The 9531-nt window shown below is 39.8% G+C and overlaps 1 long non-coding RNA gene across 3 annotated transcripts; it reads left to right on the top strand.

Annotated features, from left to right (window-relative positions):
* The first annotated feature begins 210 nt into the window (after window positions 1–210).
* Window positions 211–6410, top strand: LOC111092435. Of its 3 annotated transcripts, none has more exons than XR_005378885.1 (4): window positions 211–265; window positions 1279–1379; window positions 2309–2492; window positions 6175–6410. It is a non-coding gene; the product is annotated as an uncharacterized LOC111092435 (long non-coding RNA). The 3 variants fall into 3 exon arrangements; XR_005378883.1 differs by lacking the exon at window positions 211–265 and adding an exon at window positions 272–555; XR_005378884.1 differs by lacking the exon at window positions 211–265 and adding an exon at window positions 272–555 and having other exon boundaries at window positions 1279–1974.
* Window positions 6411–9531: the final 3121 nt, after the last annotated feature.

The raw sequence follows: 9531 nt of genomic DNA, 5'->3' as shown, positions 1-9531 counted from the left end.
CAAGTGAGAATAATTTGAAGGAGATAATATGATCAAAACATTTTTAAAGAACAGGTTTTAAGCATCAGATCTATAAATGTCAGCAAAAAATTATTTGAGTCTGTTCTGATTCTACATGACAATCAGTTTTAAAGAATCCTCATGTGCCATTATGGTTCAAAATGAACTCTATTGTCCCATTATGCAGTCTATAGTGTCACTTTGGAAACAGTGACATCAACTATGACATAGAAACCCCCCACCTGGTTAGCTAGACCAGTTTTAGGTAGGCAAGATTTTAGCTCTAAAATACATTAAGATGTTGAGAAATACAGGCTTTTTATTGGGGCGGGGGTGTTAGGGAGCTAATAGCTTGGATTCTGATTCTGTGGATTGTTGGGAGAGTACAGGAAGGAGCCTTCCTAGAAAAGCATCATCTCTCACCAGACAAGAAAGTATTCTGGGATCCATCCTGGGAGGAGGACAAGCCACACATCCCGGGGTGGCTAGCAGCTCTGTCCTGCACTGGCTGGCTGTTTGGTGGATGCTCCAGTGGCCCAAAGGGAAGAAGTGCAGGTGTTTCCCTAAGTGCCCTTGAGAGGAGGTCAAGGTGTATCAGGCAGTTAAATATGTTGTCCTCCATCTTTCTAGAATTATTTCCAAAAACTCATGGAGAGGAGGAACTAGGCTCAAGGGCTGGGAAGCCTCTCCCTGCCCTTCCTGTATAGGCCAGGGCATCACTATGAAAAGGGCATCTTTCTTTGCCCCATGCTTCCACCCACCAACCTATGTGCAAAACAACTTTTCTCTTCATCCCTAGCCACCTCCCAAGACCCCTTTTCCAGCAGATTTATTGCATCTTTCTTGGTCACTACAGGATCTGTCTGCCCCAATTGTATGTCCTCCTGGTCACATGATGATGAATGACTGCAGGTCCAAGTTGCAATCGTGCTGCCATATTTTGTTGCACAAGACCCTCTGTGCTCCACTTGGCTGGATTCTATGATGCCCCCCTAATGCTAACTCAGTTCTGGCTCAGAGAAGAATCCTAATAAGTCTCTACTTAGGGCACATCTCACTGAACATGCCCCCTCTGGACCTGGTATCTTCTCCTCCAATCCACTTCTCTTCTGTTTGCTGGTTCAGACAAGGCACCACTACCCACTAAGTTGTCCAAACCAGAGATCCTCATCCTAGATCTCTTATTCACTGCATCTGTTTTCAATTTTTGTCTCACCTCCTGGACTGTGGGGTTTGCAAAAGTAAGGACTGTTTTTTTTTTTTTCTCTGTATCTCCAGTACATCTCTACATCTGGCTCCTGTTTTGTGCTCTCTGTGACTGGGAAGTTGAACCAAAGTGAAAATGTTGTCATTTCAGCAATCAAGTTCTGTACTAGAGAGTATGTATCATTCAATTGACTCTGTTCCATTCCACTGACCCTCAGAAGACTCTACCCTGTGTCTCTACCCAGATTTTAAGTTATTTCAAGCCAGGAACTCATTCTCATGCCCCATGAAATCCCTTTGTCACCACTAGCCACACCTACAGCTCTGTGCCCACTGAAGAAAGAAGATGGCAGGGGACGTGGAGCCCTGAGTGGGCTGAGATGGAAGGAGAGAGCTACTGCGGGGAGCGTCATTGTTTATCAAGCCTGAGTCCATGTGGTGCTGGGACACAGGGGCCCCAAAGGTCCACTTTTCACAACTGAAGGCCATGATATGATGTTAACCACCACTACTTGCAAAATGTTAATGGTTTTATACATTTTTTTCAAAATATATCTAATAATTATTTGATTTCTTAGTACCAGGGAATAACGAGAATGGATCATGTCAGAAGACTCACCAGGAATTATCTGGGTCAGTAAATGACTCTTTCACTGTAGGAGGCAGTCCAGAGATCTATTGATCTGCCACTACAGAGGAATTTTTAGAAGAATGGGCTGTGAGAAAGGCCACCCAAGGGAAGAGCCAAGGGGAGAGGCATGGTGGAAGGTACAAATGTGGAAATGCCCCAGGGCCTCAGCTTTATTTCAGGATTCTGTGCTCCAGCTGGGAATCTGTCCCTCCATCCTAGATATCCAAAGCATCTGATAGAAATAAAACACTCTGACTTTCAGGGGACAGCTGAGACCACTGGCTTTGGGGAAAGGGCTGTGAGAGCTGGGCTGAGGTCTGAGCTCATCCTGAACAGATCATTCATTTACCCAACAAATATTTATTGACTGGAACATGACTGCTTGGAGACCTTCTTGTTCTTTGAAACTTTCCCATATATTTATTTTGTCACCCTCCCTCTCTTTTTTTCTGGCTCTAAACCCTGGTACAGAACTCTTAAAGAGAAAAGGGACTCTGAGTTTGCAGTGGGCTCAGGAGATGGGAAGACTGCAAGGTGGCAGCTGTGATGTGATGGCCCAGCTCCTGGACCTCAGGGAACGGATCCAGGAGGTGCTCAAGGAAGCTGACAGCCAAGGAGGGAGGAGTGGGCCATATCTTGGAGGCCCCAAATTCAGGTGAAGTAGACTGTTTATTATAACAGAGTTTTATAGTAATAACAGAGTCATGGCCACAAACCACATGTTGCTTCATTTCCTAGCTTTTCCTGTGTCTTTCCTCAGCTGTTCCTGATGGCCCCAGAATGTGGCAGCCTCTCATGTTTCTTCTGCTTGGCCTCTCTGAGAGCTGATCTCTTTGATTTATTATTCCCTCTCCTCTCTTAGTGTTTAGCAGCAGAACCTACAATGCTGCTCTGGGTTAGAGACCCAGAAGACTGTTCTTCATTAAAGTTTTGCCTTAAAACCCAATGGCCTGTGACTGATGCTCAATGGCTTTGTGACATCTGTTTTGGCTGCTCTGAAGCCTATTGTGTCCCTTCTGTTTTCTTTTCCAACATTCACGTAATTGAGGTTATATGATGGTTGACTCCGGATAACAGAGGCCAAAAGTTGGTATTTCCAGACCGTAAGGAGAATGGAGACTCTGGCACTTCCAGGAAGGGCAGGCACATAAGGCAATGCACAGCTGGAACATCTGGCCTTATAAAACTAAAAATAACACCCCATAAAATGCATTTTATTCACTTACTTTGACAACTGAAACACACTTTCCATTACTCACGACTCTAAGCCTCACTGGTACAAAAGTCCCCACTTTAAATGCCTCAGGCTTGACTACACCTTGGTCACATGGACTCATGGCTCTCCATTCTTCTCTTGTTCCCCACGATATAGGAACTCTGACTCCACTCATGGTACACCCTTTCCTTAACAGGCCCTTCTCCCTTCCTTTGTTTATGGCAGTCCTATTTCTCCCCTTACACTCCCTTCCCAAGCCAGGTGCTCTTGTGTAGATGAAGACTCTGCCCTCTTGTCTACCACTTTCTGGCTTTCCTTTTCTTGGTCAGTTATCCAGTTTGAGTCCATGGCTCATGTTCATAGAAAATGTTCCCACGGGATGCTTGTCTCCTTTTGTACTCCAAGACTCATCTCTATTCTGCATGACTTAAACATCCATTGGGTTTGACCAGATGGTCATCATTCTTTCAGGTTCTCAACCCAATGTCATCTCCTTCAGGCACTCAATCTCAGGGCCATATCTTAGACTTGTCCCAAGAATTTATTGACTTCTGAAATCTTAAATTCCTCTACCCCAAGAACTCCCTGACCACAGTTTCCCATCACTACTGCTCTGTCTTATGCTAACACGCTTTTCACCCATGTGAAATGGAGTGAAACCCAGAGCAGTTGATCCTTTGGATTCACCCAATCTACCGGCTCCCCCAGGCCTGATCTCCACTGTGCTGATATCCAGCCCTGATCTTGGGCTGTGACAACATTCATTTTCTTGCCAGACCCTCAGGTGGTTCCTTTAATATCCTTGTCCTTCTATTCCTTTCTTCTAGCAAAGCCCAATTGTAATTTCCCCTTTCTCTATCTGGCATCATGAGGCCTCCAGGATCCAGCAGCATTTCAGAGCTGACCTGGTCAGCCCTCTGGGTGGCCCTCACCAGTCCCTTCTCATATTCTGTAGTAACTAGGCTCCTACAGAGCTTTGCCATCTACCCACACTGTAATCCCACCTCCTTTGCCTCTTCCACTTTGAAAAGACCATCCTGACTCAAACTAGAGGCCCTGTTGGAGCCTGAGAATACTCTCAACTGTCTTTCTGCTTCTACAGATCAAGTCTACCTCAGCTTGCAATCTTGTGTCCTTACCTCCTTCTTTCTATGCACAAAGGACGAGGTGGCTCTGGAGACAGTGGCCCTCTGCCTGTGCTCCATATCTGAGTCCCTCAACTCCCTGGAGGTCTGCGTCCCTCAGTCACTCCTTCCTTCTTAGGCTTAGGATCTCAACTACTGACTCTTTATTCTACACATAAATATTCTCAAGACCTTTTCATGAAAAAAAAAAAAAAATGAACACCTGACTTTCCATCTCACTTGTCAGTAGATATACTTGGAATGTTTTCTTATTCAAATCTTTACATTTCAGTGCTTAATATTCACACGTTGATCCTTCTCTTTGTTCATCCTTTCACCTATCTCTCCACTCGAGCAAATATGTTTTAAGTATCTACTATTTTTGGAATAAGCAGAGATGCATTTATACAATAATGTTCTTTGCAGATTTATTATAGTGAAAATAAACAAACTGGCAAAATGTCCTTAAAGGAAATGGATAAATAGCACAAAAATCTAATTTTCTCTCCTTCTCCCTTTGGTCCTCCCCACTCACACTTTCTCTCTCTCTCTCTCTCTCTGAAAGAAAATAATAATAATAATAATAATAATAAATAGAAGAATGATGCATAGCAGGAGGAAGTCACTTAAAATCATAATCTTATGGAGTAAGAATTATTAATGTCTTCATTTTAGAGATGAAGACACTGAGGTCTTGTCTTCACTGTTCACAGTGACAATGGAATTTGCCCCAAGTTGTTCTGAGATGCAAGAGTTGGGCTCCGGTCACTATTCTGTATATCTCATTCTCTGATGTCATATTTGTTCAAAAATATTATATAGAGATATATGTATTTTCTTACTGTTAATTAGAGGTTTTTGTTATGGAGACATTTAAAACTTTCATGTACTCACACTTACTGCTGTGGTCCTTTGTAGTTTGTTTAGTAATTGTAGCTCTTAGAATAAAGGGTTAAAGAAAATGTGGTACATATACACAACAGAATATTTTAAAGTCATAAAAAAGAATAGAATGTTGACATATGTAACAATATCAGTGAAACTTGAGTGCATTATTCTAAGTGAAGTAAGTCAGACAAAGACAAATGCTATTTGATCTCTCTATGTGAGGTCTAAAAAAAAAAAGAAAAAATGGAGCTGATAGGTATAGAGGTCAGATTGGTGGTTGCCAGGGTATACAAACTTCCAGTTATAAAATAAATAAATCCTAGGATGTAGTGCACAGCATGGTGACTACAGTTAATAGTACTGTATTACATATTTGAGAGCTGCTAAGAGATCTTAAAAAGACCTTAAAAGTTCTCATCACAAGAAAAAGAAATTGTAGTCACATATAGTGATGGTCATTACCTAGACTTATTGCAGTGCTTGTTTTGTAAAATATACACAAATTGAATCATTACATTGTTACACTTGAAACAAATATAATGTTATATGTCAGCTATCCCTCAAAAAAAATAATTAATTAATTAAATTTTAGAAAGGAAAATCTGGCTGTCCAAAGATCAGATGTCAAAATTATCATCTATCTCTGTACATGGAAGTCCTTGAGATTGTTATTTTTTTCTAGTCTTTTGGAAATAATATACTAGATAAGGGATGATCAATTCGTTTCAATTAAATGCTAACTCCAGTTCATTGATAGTGGGCCCCTGGGATGCAACATCGAGAGGATTCTGAATTCATGAATTTTTTCAGCTTTCTCCTACATAACTAGCCAATGGTCCACGCATCATTCACTTAGTTAACAAATAGATATTTAATAAATCTGGTTTGCTCTTCCATTTTTAGTGGCATCTCTCCTCCAGTATACTTTTGTTTTTATTTTTGATGTGAGAGAACTTTTGCATCCATCCTGCTTTATTTAGATTATATTTTCTCTGTAACCCATTCTTTATTTTTATTTTTATCTTTGTAGCAGATAAGGTTTGAGGGGCCACTTTAAAAACCCTCCCTAGCAGCCTGCTCAAAGAGTATTCACTTGTTTACTCATTCAGAGAACAATGAAAACAAGATGACCAGACCTGCCTGGCTCCTCTCCATGCAGAGCTGGACCAGGAATGGAACAGTTGGATGGACTACATTTAATTCTCATTCTTGCTGTGCAAGTGTTATGGGATTCCTGTCTGTAGTAAGGCTGGGCAGACCAGCAACCACCTTTTGGACTCAGAGCAATCACACCTCCACGTGTTATGGATCAAATATGCCTTAAAATCCCATCTGGAGCTGTAAAATAAATGACTGTTGCTTTGCTCTTATAGGTATGGTTTCTAAAATTTCCTTGGTTATTGGAGTAGAAATGGACTCGACACACAAAACTTGCAATAAATGATTAACACACACACACACACACACACACACAGTGAGAAAACCAATGCATTACTGACAAACTGATTAACAAAACTAAACTCATAGATGAGTTAGATGTTAGGAATATGTAATAGGGACTTTTGAATAATTGGTTAATGTGTTTGATAATCTAAGCAGAAAGAGCAGACAATGTGCATGAACAAACAAGGAATTGTATCAGAGAGATGGAAACTATAAGAAAGGTGTCATGGAGATGCTGCAGATTAAAACAACAGCACAATGTTAGACATGTCTAAGACATTTCAAAGACAAAGAATCTCTTTGACAGGCTCATCAGGAGATTTGAAACAACTAAGGAAAGAATCAGTGGACTTGAATATCGGTCCATAGAAATTACCCAAATTAACATGCAAAGTGAGAAAAACAGATAATGGGGGGAAAAGAGCACTCAAGATCTCAGGGACAGAATAACATTAAAAAAAAAAAAGTTAAGTATAGCTGGATTCTCAGAAAGAAATGAGATAAAGAGAGAAGTATTTGAAAAGATAATCATCAAGATTTTCCAAAACTAATATAATACTTCAAAACACAACTAGGAGAATCTCAGGGAGTCCCAAGCATGATAATTTTTTGTTTTGTTTTGTTTAATATTTTATTTGTTTTTTTAAACGGTTTTTAAATTATTTTTTATTGGTGTTCAATTTGCCAACATATAGAATAACACCCAGTGCTCATCCCATCAAGATAATTTTTAATTATTTAATTAATACACCTATATACATATCACAATCATACTTCTGAAAAACAAATAAGAAATCTTGGAGGCATTCAGAGAAAAAGGACATAACACACAGAAAAGTAAAGATAGTGATTATAAAAGACTTGTCAGTAAAAACCATGCAAGCCAGAAGCCAGTGTGGTGATGCCCTTAACGTACTAAAAGAAAGAAAAATGTGAACTCAGAGTTCTATATCCAGTGAAAATACTTTTTCAAAAGTAAAGGTGAAATGAGGACTTTTTCAGGAAAGCCAAAGCTTGAAAATTTATTGCCAGCATATTTGCCCGATGCAGAATGCTAAAGAAATTTCTTCAAGCACAAGGCAGGTGATACCCAATAGAAACTTGGATCTACATAAAATAAAAATAAGTTCCAGGAATGGTAAAAAAGGAAGAAAAGAGCCAAGAATGCCTGAAAAACAAGTCCTCAAGGTTGATATATGTTCTTTATAAATCTCACCAAATATCCACCCAAGACAAATAATGTAAAAGAAGTATGGACAGTCCCAAGAATACATTAAGCAGCCATAGGTTTTAAATCTTCTGGCTTTTTCTTGGATTATTTAAGACCACAGAAAATCTGTGTCATGTGTATCAGACTGGACCTGTGTGGATTTTTTTTTTTTTTCTATCAAGAATGTTCTATCTCACCCTCAAAAATGTTTGCCTTTTGTTTAAGAGATGACTCTTTAGTGTTCAGACTCGGGGCCATAATAATTGTCTCTCCTTTGCAGTCAGGTATTATCATGATCAGAAGGACCTTGTTTTCATTTTCACCTGAGAACACTGAGGCCCCTCGGATGTAAAGAAGCGTGGACTTGCGCGGCTAGAGATGTCCAAACTTGGTTTTGAATAACTTGCCTAAGGTCTTTAATCTTCCTTGTCTTAGTTACTACTACTGACTGTACAAGCATGCTGAGTGGCATGCTTCATACGTTTTTTTAAATTTATTTATTTATTTATGTATGTATGTATTTATTTATTTATTTATTTATTTATTTATTTAGGGAGCGGTAGGGCAGAGAGAAGCAGAGAATCCCAAGCAGACTCCCTGCTGAACATGACCAGGGCTTGATCCCAAGAACCTGAGATCATGACCTGAGCTGAAATCAAGAGTCAACCACTTAACCAACTGAGCCATCTAGGTGCCCCTATTTCAAACATTTCTTTGTTTGTTTGTTTGTTTTAACAACATGGATGGATCTCATATCTCTTATTCTTTAAAAAAAAAAAACATTTTGTTTAAATTCAATTTAGTTAACATTTACCGTATTATTAGTTTTAGGGGTAGAGTTCTGTGATTCAGCAGTTGCACATAACACCCAGTGCTCATCACATCCTGTGCCCTCCTTAATGCCCATCACCCAGTTATCCCTTCCACCCACTCTCCCCCCTTCCAGCGACCCTCAGTTTGTTTCTTATACTTAAGCGTGTTTTATGGTTTGCCTCCCTCTTGTTTCTATCTTATTTTATTTTCCCTTCCTTTCCCCCATGTTCATCTATTTTGTTTCTTAAATTCCACATAGGAGTGAAACCAGGACAGTTGGGATAGTCGTAGAAGGTACTCACTCAACAAAGAGCGTTATGATCAAAATGATGATGATAAAACATATTTTATCACTGTGTGATATCTCATTATCAGCAGTGCAACCGAGCAAGCCACTTAACCCCTCTCACCTTCTGGACATAGCCATTGCTTGCGGCAGGTTGTGAGGTTAAACGAGTTAATAGTTGTTATATGCTTAGAACAGTACTTGACATAGTAAGGGACTCCTGTAGTTCCTGTTATTTCAAGAATATAAATTTGAGAGGCAGTCTGAATCAGACATGCTATGGGCTAGAGATCTGCAAATGGGAAATACATGTGTGCAAATATGTTCCTGGCTTAAAAACAATAGACAATCTTTGGAAAATTCCTTTCATAGCTCTAATATCTTTTAAACTATTCTCAGTAAGGTACATTTTATGATAAACCATATAACTCATACTTTAAAGTGTGACAAAGAATTTTGGACTGAGAATTGTTTGCCTTTAAAGACCAAAGGAATAGGATATGACTGGAAGATCAGAATGATGTGAGCATCAGAGCATATTCTCTCTTTTTTAAAAATTATTTATTTTTGTTTATTTTTATTGGAGTTCGATTTGCCAACATGTAGTGTAACACCCAGTGCTCATCCCATCAAATGCCCCCCTCAGTGCCCGTCACCCAGTCACCCCAACCCCCTGCCCACCTCCCCTTCCACTACCCCTTGTTCATTTTCCTA

This window comes from Canis lupus, chromosome 25 (genome assembly GCF_011100685.1).
Source record: "Canis lupus familiaris isolate Mischka breed German Shepherd chromosome 25, alternate assembly UU_Cfam_GSD_1.0, whole genome shotgun sequence".
Classification (NCBI taxonomy): Eukaryota; Metazoa; Chordata; class Mammalia; order Carnivora; family Canidae; genus Canis; species Canis lupus.
Note: the sequence above shows the minus strand (reverse complement) of the source record. Positions and strands in the feature narration are given on the sequence as shown.